Here is a 13,801-nt window from a genome sequence, read left to right as displayed (position 1 = left end):
GCCAACCTCAATTAGCAAAAATAAAAAATATTCTCTCAAAAAAATCCTAAAATCTACATCTATTAATATGAAGTTTCTATAATTAAACAATATACTTCCATGGAGGAAAATCACTAATATACTCAATTATTAGTGTGACAGGATGCCAAAGGTGTGTAAGAGACATTCATGTGAGCTGATTTACAATGTTAAAAGATCTCTATTGGCTTTGCCGAAAAAAGACCTAAGGAAAACCAAAATGGAAACCAGGAGACCAACTAATATGTAACTGAAACAATCTAGAAAAGCACCAGTAAGGACTTGAACTAGGTTGGCAGCAATGGAAATATTAAGAATGGTTTCATTTAAACTAGCAAACAAAAATGTTAAGTTTAGACAGTAAATGAAATGGGGGAAAAACACAACATGACAGAGAATGATTTAATTGGTGGGAAGGGGTATTATTTTTTAACAGTGTAGTGAGGAAAAAGATGAAATTGGAATGGTAACCTGGACATAAGGGGTGAGTCATGGGAAAGCGAAGAGAGAAACCATCCTGAGCTTCACAAGTTTAAAGATGGATGAGCCTAGCAAGCTCCCACACTCTTTAATCTCCATACTACACTTTATAATTACACTTTGCCCAAGTACTACAAGCAATTAATAAAGGGTTTGATTCTCTCATTTTGACAAAAAGCACTACACTGTAGTCTAATAAGCACTAGCAGTCATTATACCACCTTGAACTCCTAGGAGCAACATTCTACACATAAAAGATTCACAACACAGAGCATTCATCAAGAACAACTTTCTGTATCTGCATGTATATATCACTCTTTGGGAGGGGGACATGGAAGGGGGAATACAATTACAGCAAGAGTTTCCTGTTCAAAGACATTTCACTAACAAAGCAGTTTTCAATCTAACTCAAAATCCCAACACTAGTATGCTTTGTGAAGATAATTACTGAACTTTGGACTACTTTATTGTCCATTCATTTAACATGAATCATTAAATATACTCTGACATTACCCCAATTCCAACAGGACAAATAACAGTAAGCTTTTGTGCTAAATGTTATGGTATATGCCTCCATTTCCAACATAGCTTAAGAAAACATAAAACTGAGTTATAATCAAGAACCCCCAAATAGGGAATAATAATGAAAAACTGACATGATGAAAAACTGACATGAATTATTCTAGAATATTCCCCCCAAACTCCAACATTACTATGGCTAACAAAACCTTGTCTTCACATGACACCAACTGCATTAAATTTGTAGTTTTATAGAACAGTGATAACAAAGAGGAGAAAATGTAGTAGCAAGACTTGAGGCTTAATTATCAGACTTATTAACTGTGTAATCTTAAACTAGTTAATCTCCCTTTGTCTTAGTTTTCTTATCTGTAAAAGATCACATCTCAGTATTGTTGGGGTTAAAAAAAATAATATACGTAATGCCTAGCTTATAACAGGCATTTAATAATACATATATGTATTACACAAGTCCAGTTATTGGAACAACCATCACTATATTCATACCACTAAAAAAAAGGCAGCTTATCAGATGAAAAGATGTTCAACAGCATTACTCATTAAAGAAATGCAAATCAAAATCACAATGAGATACCACTGCATACCTACTAGAATGGCTAAATTATTGGAACCCTCATCCTTTGCTGATGGGAATGTAAAATGGTGCAGCCACTTTGGAAAACACTTTGGTGTTTTCTCAATAAATGAAACAGAATTTCCATATGACCCAGCAATTCCACTCCTAGATATATATACCCAAAAGAATTAAAAACAGGATAACTGTACACTAACCCTCACAGCAATATTCACAATAGCTAAAAGGTAGCAACAACCTAACTGCCCATCAAAATATGGGTATACAAAATGTGGTGTTTTACTGAATCTCAAAAGCATTATGCCAAGTGAAAAAAGTCAGACTCAAAAGGCTATATATCATGGGGTGCATGGCTGGCTCAGTTAGAAGAACATACAACTCTTGATCTAGTGGTCATGAGTTTGAGCCCCGTGTTGGGCATAGAGATTACTAAAAAAAACCAACAACGTTGGGATTGAGGGAGGAATGACTTCCTCTGAGTTGCAGATGACCATTTGTTACATACATACATACATACATACATACATACATACATAAATAAATGGCTGAATATACTGTATTTATAGGACATTCTGGGAAGGCAAAACTAAAAAAATCAGTTATCTAGAGGGTAAGTGAAAGGTACTGATTAATCACAAAGGGGAATAAAAATAGTTTTTGGGGTGATGGAGTGTGGTGGTGGCAGTTATACACCACTAACTCATAACTTCTAGAGCTGATACCTAAAACAGATGAAGTAAATTGTATCTCAATAAATCCGATTTTTAAAAAAACCCTAAATAGTGTGTCATACATTTCATTTTTCATTTTTTTAAGTTTTTTAAGTTTTTTTTTTTTTAATGCTTATTTATTTTTGAGAGAGAGAGAGGGGACAGAGCATGAGTGGGGGGAGGAGCAGAGAGAGACAAAGACACAGAATCTAGCAGGCTGCAGGCTCTGAGCTGTCAGCATAGAGCCCGAAGCGGGGCTTGAATCCTACGGGCCGTGAGATCATGACCTGAGCTGACATCGGACTCATTTTTCATTTTGTTTTAATGTTCGTGTATTTTTGAGAGAGAAAGAGACGGACACATAGAATCCGAAGCAGGCTCCAGGCTCCAAAGAGGGCCTCAAACTCAGGAACTGTGAGATCATGACCTAGAGGAAGTCAGATGTTTAACTGATTGAGCCACCCAGGCGCCCCCATGTCCTACATTTCAATACAGGCAGAATTCCAGTCCAATAAATGTCATTATGAGATCTAGTCAAATAAAACTAGGCTACATTCCCTGGAGCCAAAAAGACCACCTTTTCTCAACTCAGCACTGTAGTCTAAAAAATATATACACACTAAACTAAAAAAAGAGGTCAGAACAGTTATAAATTATGTCATGAACACATATAAAGTAACTTAATAAAATCAGCTTGATTATGGATACTTACAGCACTATGGTTTTTTATAGGTATAATTAGGTCTCCTTCAGAGCTTATCTTGGGAGGAAATTTAAGCTTCGTGTAATTCCCTAACCTGCAAATAAAACATCTAAAAAATTGTTTTCCTGTTCCCTAATTAGGTACTTTTTCCAAGTGTGTGTATCTCTCCCATCAACATCCACATTCTTTTCACCAAAAGGCAAAGCACCTGCTCGGATTTCCCTTTATTGTGTCCTATTGTCATTTTCCCTACCCTTTTATCTTGAAAGAGGCTTTTGTCTTTGCTTTTCCCTCGCATTCCACCACAGAACTTTATTTTTAAGTAGGCTCCACACGCAACGTGGGTCTCAAACTCACAACCCCAAGATCAGGAGTCCTGCGCTCTATCATACCGACAGCGGAACTCTTAATGTCTTCCTGCCTCCACTGTTATTTTCTGAAGATAAACTGCCAATTTCTGTTTTATAGGTAGGAAACTACTTTTTAAAAAATAGCCTGTTTCAATCAGGATTTCCCTTTATTGCAAATTTTTTAATTTTCTTATTTTTGAGACAGACAGACAGACAAAGCGTGAGCGGGGGAAGGGCGGAGAGAGGGAGACAGGATCCCAAGCAGGCTCCAAGCTCCAAGCTGTCAGCGCAGAGCCTGATGCAGGACTCGAACTCAACTACAAGATTGTGACCTGAGCCAAAGTTGGCGCTCAACCGACTGAGCCACCCAGGCGCCCTAAATTATTGCAAAATTTTTAACCAAATTTCTTAACACTGCCTATTCTATACCTTTCTCACAAATTTCTCATCAAATCCCTACTCATTTCACAATAGGAACTAGCATTACTCATCTACTCATTTAGAGTCCAACTTCTCTTTCAGTCCCCTTAACCATGTCTTCCACACTACTCAAGCCACAAGTTCATAGCTTGTGTTAAGATTTTCTGAATCACCCAAATAATATAAAGGTTCTGACCACTGGCCTCCAAGTTCTTTATTGTGGATGTTTACTTATTCTCATCTCTTATTTCACCCCTGTCCTGTCCTTATCTTTTCAAATACTTCCTTAAACTTTTATTTTCTCCTAAGTTTTTCTCCAAGTTCTTCCCTGTGCACTGAAATAATTCTGTCCCTCACACTTCATCACCTTCCTCCTACAGTAACAGTTTAAGTAAGATCTAAACTCTTTACTCAAGAGATACATGGCTGGCTCAGTCGGTAGAGTATGCAACTCTTGATCTCCCCATACCCCTACACCCCACACAGGGGGTAGAGATTACTTAGGAAAAAATAAATAAATACTTGTTGCTAAACCAACAATAATTGCCTTCAAATATATTAAAAGAGTGTTTAAAAATCCCATACACAGCCAGCCAGTGTGGGATAGGGAAGCAAAACAATGGGGCTTGACCCCAACATATCAGAGTTCAAAACCCAGCTCTACCATTCACAAATTGTAATTATAATTCAGCGGTTTAGTCTTCCTAGGCCCAAAATTATTCATCTGTAAAGTGACAATAAACTTATCTTTAAAAAAAAATTCCATCTCAGGGGTGTCTGGGTGGCACACTTGGTTGAGTGACTGGCTCAGGTCATAATCTCACAGTTTGTGAGTTGAGCTCCACACGGGGCTTGCTCCTGTCAGCACAGAGCCCACCTAGGATCCTCTGTCCCCCCCCACCCCCTTTCTCTGCCCTTCCCAACTCACTTGCATTCTCTCTCTTTCAAAAATAACATTAAAAAAAGAAATTCCATTTGCTTTTGTACCTAAACAGCTAAATTAAAAACTTTAAGAAACCCAAAAAGTAGTTTAAAGTTATATAAATTTCCTTTTTAACTGCCTAAAATGTGAGTGTGTACTCTCCCTTTGTTTTCTGAATCCATCAGTTCTAAATAGCAAATTGCAGAGAAATGGAAGGATACAACATATACACAAATGCACAAAATAAAGATATCAAAAATGTGACTCCCCCAGAAATAGAGAAAACAAAGTTTCTTCTAGTCCCAACCTTAACCCTATGAACAACCTAAAAGATATCCTATAGCAATATTACTCCAAAGTATGATAATTCCCAACAAGATTCATGTATGAATTCTATAAAAATGATGAGAAATTATAAACTACTGACAATTCATTTCTCATAGGAGTTGGTTTTCCTTTTCAAGCAGGAATCCAAGACAGAACAGAATTTTCAAACTGTATATCTGCATTGTTCAGTCCAGTAGCTACTAACCACAAGCAGCTTGAAATGTGGTGCTTGAAATGTGACTAGTCCAAAGTGAGATGTGTTTTTTTAAAGGGGGACTTTTTTTTAATTCATTTTTTTATTTTTATTTTTATTATTATTATTATTATTTTTCAGAGAGAGCAAGCGAGCACAAGCTGGGGAGAGGGGCAGAGGGAGAGAGAATCTTAAGCCTGACATGGGGCTCGATCCCATGACCCTAGGATCATGACCTGAACCGAAATCAAAAGTTCTACACTCAATCAACCGAGACACTCAGGTGTCCCAAAATGAGATGTGTTTTAAGTGTAAGATGCATACCAGATTTCAAAGAGACACACACACACACACACACACACACACACACACACACACACACAAAGTAAAAAAGTATGTTACATATGTGGCTCTCATTTAGTATTTCTACCGGAGAGCATTAATTTAGATAAAAACTCTCAAATAAAAAAATGGATACCAAAAAATAATTTTTTTAATGGATAACAAAATAAGCAGCTTAATATCTCACTGCTTGGTAGTATCACAGCAAGGTCTAGAACCTGATCACCTTTACCCTAACCTCATTAATAGGAGAAACTCATCCTTTAAGACTCAATTTGAGTATCATCTTCCTCAGATGCACTCCTTTCCCCTCACCAGCCCATATGACCATATCCTTTTTAGTACTTTGGATCTACTACTGCCCTTATAACCATACTATTATCTCTTGTGTCTCATTTTTTTTCTATACCTGGAACCACTGCAGTCCCAGGCATCCTTGCAGGCCCTATGAAAACAAAGTCTTGCAGAGAGTTAATTTTTAGCCCTATTCAGGTACAACAAATCAAATCACATACTATGTAAATGCACAGTATTAAAACAATTCACCTTTATCATTTACCTGTCTTAATTTCTTCTTGGAATATGGAAAATATAATAAAATACATAGTTTATGTTATCAAAGTGAGTAACAAGTTACAAAGCATTTAAAAAAGCGCTTTGCCCTGCTGCTCTGAAAAGTTTGGTCTGATGCTCTGATAAGAACTATGAGCTCTTGGGAAATTCAACACTCTCGTTAGACAGAAGTTCAGTTACCGAATGTGCTTACGAGTGCAAAATGTGCCAGATTAAAGAAAGATTCCTGGACATGTAACTCATGCACAATCTTATTTTAGAACCATTCATGGCAGAAGGGAGAAGCAAAGAATCAGATGCTTATAGGGCTCTCTGCTGTCAGCTCAGAGCCTGCTTCAGATCCTGTCTCCTCTCTCTGCCCCTCACCCACTCACACGTGCAGCTCTCTCTCAAAAATAAAATATTTTTAAAAATTAAGAAAAAAAAAGAATCAGATGCTTAATATACAGCTAATTGCCTAAAGTTATAGTTTCTAATTCCTAAATGCAAGCATGCCAACTTTTACGTTCCATTTAACAGCAAAACTTGTGAAACCTATGGATGAAAACACCAAAATACAGCGCTTGCCAAGAAAAACTGCAAGCAACATGCATACAAAACAGATTTTCATAATATGCTTGGTATCTATATAAAGTCACTTTTGAATTAAGTTTGAGTTAAATAACAAAATCTCTCTATTCTCAGTCATAATGCTTTTCAGTACTCAAAAACAGTCTTAATATTAAACAAGCAATTCTCTTCAACTGTATAGACCTCAACTAGAGCACTTCAGTCTAACCTGCCATGTGGAATAAGAGCACTAACACCAAGTATAGGAGAATATGATGAAAGGAGTCTACTGTGGAGACTTAATCACAAGCCAAGGAGGCAAAGGTACAAAGTCTTTCCTGGTGTCAGTGTCCCTAGACCTCCAAACTGGCTTTCCCCTTACACTAAGTCTTCACCACTCTTCTAATAGCTTTCTTTTTTTCTACATCTCTTCTACTCTGTGACTTACTCCAATACAGTAAACATTTTTCCCAGCAGAGTGTCTGTCTTGACACCCACTTGGAAAGATTTGAGGACCTCTTTAATAGTTAATCTCGTTCAAGGCGAAGACCTCCTTCCTGTCAATTCAACACCCACTGTTCAAAATAAAAATATAATTACAACCTCAACTTCTATCAGGCTGATGAACAGAAGCAACTACCACAGGTTCACTCTTTCACGTTATCCCCAGCCTGTCCTCCTCACTTAATTTTCATTTCCCTCCTCAATCCCTGCTCCCCCCCCCCACAAAAAAATATTTCCACAGATGGAGAATCTCTTTTTTAAAGCCAAACCATTCAGTGAGGAAAATAAGTATGTGCTTTTTTCTTCAACTATGTATTGTTCCTCTCTCACTCAGGAAGAGTTTAGAAAATATTTTTAATCTGACCGCACTCCCGGAAAGATGATGCGCTAAATACATACTGAAATAATACTGTTTTCCCGAAGCAAGTGGATTCGCGGGAAAAAGGGAAACGGGAGAGGAAATAAAATCATTATCCCATAAGCTGGAGATGGGACAAGGAGGTGAAGGCGCGGGGGGGGGGGGGGGGGGGGGGGAGGGGGATGGAGGAGAGCTACACAGAACTGAGAAGTGCAACACACTTCGCCAGAATCTAACAATTCAACAAGAGAATAGGACCGGCCACTTCGGCTCCTGCCGGGTCCCGAAGGACAAGAGGGCTGTCTCCCTGCCCCCCACCCTTGGGAGAAAACTAACTTCCAGGCTCACCACCTCCCAGCCCCCGCCAAGAGGGGCCTAATGGGGGTGCGGGCCCCTCGCACCTTCGGCGGGACAGTCAGCAACAGCCTGGGTGGAAGCAAGGCCCGGGGGAGGTGAGTCTGGCTGGGGCAACGCCAAGAGTACCAGATGGAGGGTCAAAGGCGGGCACCCGGGGCCGCCTCAAGAGACCCTCCCTTCCTGGGCCCCCCGGGGCCCCTCACTGCCCTTGAACAGCAGGGTCCCGGATACCGGCCCCCGCCACACCTATCGCTCCTCACCTCACGCTGCCCGAGCCTCTGCCTCCACCACAACCCGAGCCGCCGGAGCAGCCACGGTGCGAGCCATTTCCCTCTCAGCCGCCGCCAAGAGACTCGGCGGAGTCCACGGCCAGCCAAGCACAGCACGTCACTTCCGACCAGAGAAGCACCGCCTTCCGCGCCCAGGCTTCTGGTGGATTGGCTGGTGCAGACGGCCTACCTGAGGTAGTGGGCGGGGCTTGGGCGCGTCCCGCGAGGCTAGAACTCAGGGTGTGGGGGCCAGACTCCGGCTTTCCCGGGGAAATGCCGAGCAGGCTCTGGATACCTCTCCTCGCAACACCAGGCCGGGGACCGGGATGCCTCCTGGAACCCCAGCCGGCCCTCTCTCCGGCCGGGCGTCCGCCAATCACCAAAGTACTCTATTGTTCCCCTGCCCTCTCCGGGGATTCAGCAGTCTCCTCCAACCCGGCTGTGGCTCCCAGATTCGTGGTTTTGGCCCCAGGCCGCTGCGATATTAGTTTGTGACTGGAAGACTGAAAGGAGCAGGCAAGATATAAAATCATGCACTCCAAGCAGTATTTACCGACTCCTCACGGTGGATCAGGTGCTGTGGGGCGTGTAATTAGTAGTCCATCACGTGGATTGTGTAAAGCTCTTTCACATCAGTGTCTCATTTAATCCTCAGCAGCCAGGTATGGAAGATAGTCCAATGATAACTCACAGCCAGACAGACGGCTCTTCACTACATTACCAAATATCTTTAGATGCAATCTCCATAATAATATCTGCCTCATGAAAATTGAATAAGATTATGCCTGTAGAGTTGAGCCTTCAAATGTCCGATTTAAAAATTATATGACCATGTCAAGCAGATAAGAAAATTGTCCGCGTTTACATATGGTGAAGCTGGGAGCAGGATTCAAACTCGGTTCTGATTCCAATCTGTAGCATTTTACAACAGATTGTCCCTTAAACGGTAAGAGAAGGGGGTGCGCTCCTTCCAAAGGCTTACAATCTAATGTGCTAGATAGACTGATTTGGGCTGCAATTTTCAGTTAAAAAAAAAAATTTTTTTTTAATGTGAGAAGGCTGTAAGTAGAAACTTAGCTCCAACAAATAATGGGAAAGAAAAGTTTTCTTTCTTTCTTTCTTTCTTTCTTTCTTTCTTTCTTTTTTTTTTTTATTTTGTAGGGTGGATGTGAAGTGGATGAAGCCCTCTAATCACTGTAATAAACCTGCCTACACCTCCCAAGAAATGCGGAGACTGGATAGAGTTGCTATGCTATGGAGAAGTCTAGAAACAACTGTATTCTTTGTGGCTATGGCTACCAACTCCTACTCTTAGCTTTCCATCTCTTCCACCCCTCCCCCAACCCAACTTCCAGGCAGACTTTACACACCCTAGAAGAATGTCCCTTAGGAATCTGTTTAGTTCCACAGCATTGTTCTGCTTTATCTTCTCATCAAAGGAGGAATTTCTAGAATTGGCAGCTCTTTCACAAGATTAAAAGGGGAGGGGAAAACGATTTATCTCAGCTGGTTTCCTAGCTTCTGCTCAAGAACTGAGTGTGCCTTCAGAAAGAAGGAAGACGCCTTGAGAGAACACTGTGTCTAGAGGGAATATTAACCATTTAACTTTTTTAATCTTTCTTATATTTTTCTTATGAGAAATATTTTCTGAGTCCCAGCAGCAGAGGGCCTTTGCTTGAGTGAACTTCATTATGTTGTTATACCTCTTGAATGGCCAATACTTAACAGGCTCTGATTGACCAGAAGGGTCCCAATAGGAAGAGATAGAAAGGGAGTTGAATAGTGCTCCAGATTCCAAAAAATCAGCATCCACAAATTGCCAGGTGTCAAGAATCTGAACTAGTAGCCCTCCCTTAGCAGCTTCTCTCTCTGGCAGAGGGTGTATGAAGATGCATGTGTTAGCAATAGAAATACAGATTTCTAGGACAAACTGGCACTGCTGTCATTTGAAGAACCAGATAAGAACATAGTTGGCAGCCATTTCTCTCTTCTTTCTCCTACTAGCTTCAATATTAAGATTTGAAGGTAGAGAAAAGAATTGAGGAGGAGGCATTACATTTTTAAGTGTTCCAATCCTAACCTCCCACAGAGAACTTAACAACACCACAAATATTTCCAAACTTCTTCCAGTACCAAATGAGAAATGGGCAACCTTGTTTTATCACAGGGAAAAGAAAAAAAGGCTGATATTTATTGAGCATTTGCTAAGGCCAGGCCCTCTTCTTAGTGCTTTACAAGTCATTGAATTCCTCTAACAATCTTATTAAAAGGTGCCATTATGATATCCTCATTTTGTAGCTGAGAAATTTGAAGAACAGAGAGCATAAAGTAATTTGCCCATAGTCACACAGCTACTAAATAGTACAGCTGGGATCCAAACCTGGGTCTAACTGCAAGGCCCATGCTCTTTTACCTTCAAACTGCCCCCCAAAAGGCCATGGAGATTTTAACAGCTATAAAATAGCTACTAAAGGCCATTTATCAGTAAATTCTTCACTTTCCTTTCCCAATGCTGTATCCCTACCCCAGTAGAACTCTGCTGAGTCCTATACCACACAACGTAAAACCTGTGGTCTCTACTTCTTGGAGATCATTACCTAAGACAGGTAACACTGTCATAGAGAAATGACATTATGAACATTAAATGTGTGGGTAGTAAAAGGATGTAAAGTTTGTAGAAGGAATAGGGAATGTTGCCTTGTAATTCATTCAGAAAACAAAAAAAAAGGATTGAGCCCCTGTTTGCAATATATCAGACACTATCATCTGTGCTAGAGATACAGTAGTAAACAAGACAAGGTGTCCCTGCCCTCATAGAGCTTAGTCCATGTCCAACAGCAGAGACCAACATTGAACACCTAATTAAACAATTGTTTAAACTGTGATAAGTGGTGTGAAAGAAAACTACATGTGCTTTGATTTAGAATAGAAGGCAGGGGCGGCTGGGTGGCTCAGTCAGTTGAGTGTCCAACTCTTGATTTTGGCTCAGATCATGATCCCAGGGTCATGGGATCAAGCTTCGTGTAGGGCTCCAAGCTAAACATGGAATCTGCTTAAGATTCCCTTCCTCTCTGCTGTTCCCATGCTCATGTGCGCTCGCTCTCTCTCTCAAATTAAAAAAATATATATAAGATAAAATGGAAGGCAGAAAGGCCTTCTCTGAGGAACATTGAGCTGAGGTCTAAAGGATGAGTAGAAATTGAGTGAGGATGAAAGAGGAGACATCCCAGGCAGAGGGACAGTGTGTGCAAAGACACTGAGGGAGGAAGGAGGATGGTTCAACTGAGGAACTGAGATGCCAGTGTTGCTGTTGTACTGGGAACAAGGGGGAAGTGGCTTCAGAATTGGTGGTGAGGCAAGCAGATCATGCCAGGCCTGGGAGGCTATATTAAGAATTTAGATCTTTATCCTAAGAATGAGGAGGATTTTAAGCTCTCAAATGATCCAAGTTATATTTTTAAAAGATTTCTTAAGGCTGGGCAGAGAATGTAACAGACGCTACAGAGGATTTAGGCAGCCCAGTTTAGAGATTATTACAACAATATAGGGAAGTGACAATGGTGGCTTGAACTTTGCATAAGGCACAGTAAATATAAAGCTGAGTCAGGGCTTCTGTCCTTGGAGATAGTCAAGTAGGAGAGAGAGATTTAGAAACAAGTATGATGTAGTGAGCCTTACTAGAGAGAAGTCCAAGTAACGTTGGAAGCTAGGAAGTTCAGGGGAAAGAAGAGGGGAGGATGGAAGGTAATTAGTTACTTATTGCTACATATCAAATTACCCCCCAAACTCAGTAGCTCAAAGCAATAAGAATTAACTATCTCATAGTTTCTTTGGTCAGAAGTACAGTTACAGACAAGCTATCTGCTGCCAGTCTCATCTAAAGGCTTGAATGAAGAGAGATCCACTTCCATTTTCACTAACATGGTTGTTGTAAGGTCTTGATATATTGCAACATGGGCCTCTCCACAGGGCTGCCTCACACTATGGCAGCTGGCTTCCTCCTACATGAATGACCAAGAAAGAGCAAGAAAGAACAAGAGTGTGTGAGAGAAAGCACCCCTGAACAGAAGCCATGGTCTTTGTAACCTGATCTCAGAAGTGAGGTCCCATCACTTCTGCCATACTTTATTCATTAGAAGTGAGTCAATAAGGAGCTCCTGGGTGGCTCAGTTGGTTAAGCATCCGACTCTTGGTTTCAGCTCAGGTCATGGTCTCACAGTTTGTGAGTTTAAGCCCTACATTGGGCTCCTCACTGACAGTGTGGAGCCTGCTTGGGATTCTTTCTGTCTATCTGTCTGTCTGTCTGTCTCTCTCTCTCTGCCCCTCCCCCTTCAAAATAAATAAATAAAACTTTAAAAATATATATGTTAAAAAAAAGGAGTCAGTAAGTCCCTCATGTTCAAGAGGAAAGGAATACACAAAGGTGAGGCATACACAAAGGCTTGAATACTAGGAGGTGGGGAAAGGTCACTGGGGGTCATCTAGAAGCTGGCTACCACAGCAGGTTTCACAGAAGAGGTAGCACTTGAAGAGGTTACATTGGAGTTTTTCGGGAGCATCTCAGGAGGAAGGGCTTTCTAGGTAAAGAAAAGGGTATGTGAAAGATACAGAGGTATCTTTCTATAAATTTACTTCCATGAATTCTACCAATACACTTGCATCTTTGTGAAAAAAATATACATATACAAGGGTAGTCATTGAGGCATTATCATCTTAGTTTGCTAGGGCTGCCATAACAAAGTACCACAAACTTACTGGCTTAAACAATAAGTTTATTGTCTCACAGTACTGGAGGCTAGAAGTCTGCGATCCACGATCCATGATCCACGTGCTGGCAGGGTTGCTTCCTTCTGATAGCTACAAGGGAAGTATCTGTTCTAGGCCTCTCTCCTTGGTTTATAGATGAATGTTTTCTCCTTGTGTCTTATCATCTTCCCTCTTAAAGGTCTCTATCCAGCTTTTCTCTTCTTAGAAAGACGCCAGTCAGATTGGCTTAGGGCCCACCCTAAGTGACCTCATTTTAACTTGATTATACGGAACGTATCCAAATAAGGTCACACTCTGAGATATCAAGGGTTAGGACTTCATTATGAATTTTGAGGGTAACACAATTCAACTGAACAGTCATATAGTAGAAAAAGAATAAAAGGAATCTAAATTTTCAACAATAGGGAATGGATTAAGTAGGTTATGGTATGTCATAAAATGGGAAATGGAATACTGTACTATATAGCTGTTAGAAAGATGTACTGATAAGGAAAATCTCCAATGTGGAATAATCTCCAATATTCTGTTAAAGGAAAAAGCCGAGTTGACTAATAATTTGTGAAATGCTAGTATTTATGTTTAAAAAACTAGAATGTGTTGTAACAAAATAGGAAACTATTTTTTGGGAAAAATACACAAGAAATTAATAGTATTGTCTGTGTCTGTGAAGAACTCCTGAGAGGGTAGAGGTCAGCATATAGAAGGGAGCCTTCTTTTTTACTATAGACTCCTTTTGTACAGGTTGATTTGTTATCATGAGCACATACTACTTTCAAATTAAAAAAGAAATATATAGGAGCTTAGTAATTTCAGCATGACGCATATTTAGAGTGTGCTGGATGCTA

The 13,801-nt window shown here is 40.4% G+C and overlaps 1 protein-coding gene across 2 annotated transcripts in view; it reads right to left on the bottom strand.

The window, feature by feature from the left end:
- The window catches only part of PIK3C2A (phosphatidylinositol-4-phosphate 3-kinase catalytic subunit type 2 alpha), a 191,799-nt gene that overhangs the window by 112,000 nt on the left and 65,998 nt on the right, over positions 1-13,801 (bottom strand). The window contains exon 1 of one of the 2 annotated variants that reach the window (XM_015074998.3): positions 8,181-8,335. The exons of the other annotated variant lie outside the window; for it this stretch is intronic. The gene's annotated coding sequence lies outside the window, so the exon portion shown is untranslated. Of the gene's footprint in view, positions 1-8,180; positions 8,336-13,801 lie in introns of those variants that run through there. 2 annotated transcript variants of the gene reach the window in all.

This window comes from Acinonyx jubatus, chromosome D1 (assembly GCF_027475565.1).
Source record: "Acinonyx jubatus isolate Ajub_Pintada_27869175 chromosome D1, VMU_Ajub_asm_v1.0, whole genome shotgun sequence".
Lineage (NCBI taxonomy): Eukaryota > Metazoa > Chordata > Mammalia > Carnivora > Felidae > Acinonyx > Acinonyx jubatus.
Note: the sequence above shows the minus strand (reverse complement) of the source record. Positions and strands in the feature narration are given on the sequence as shown.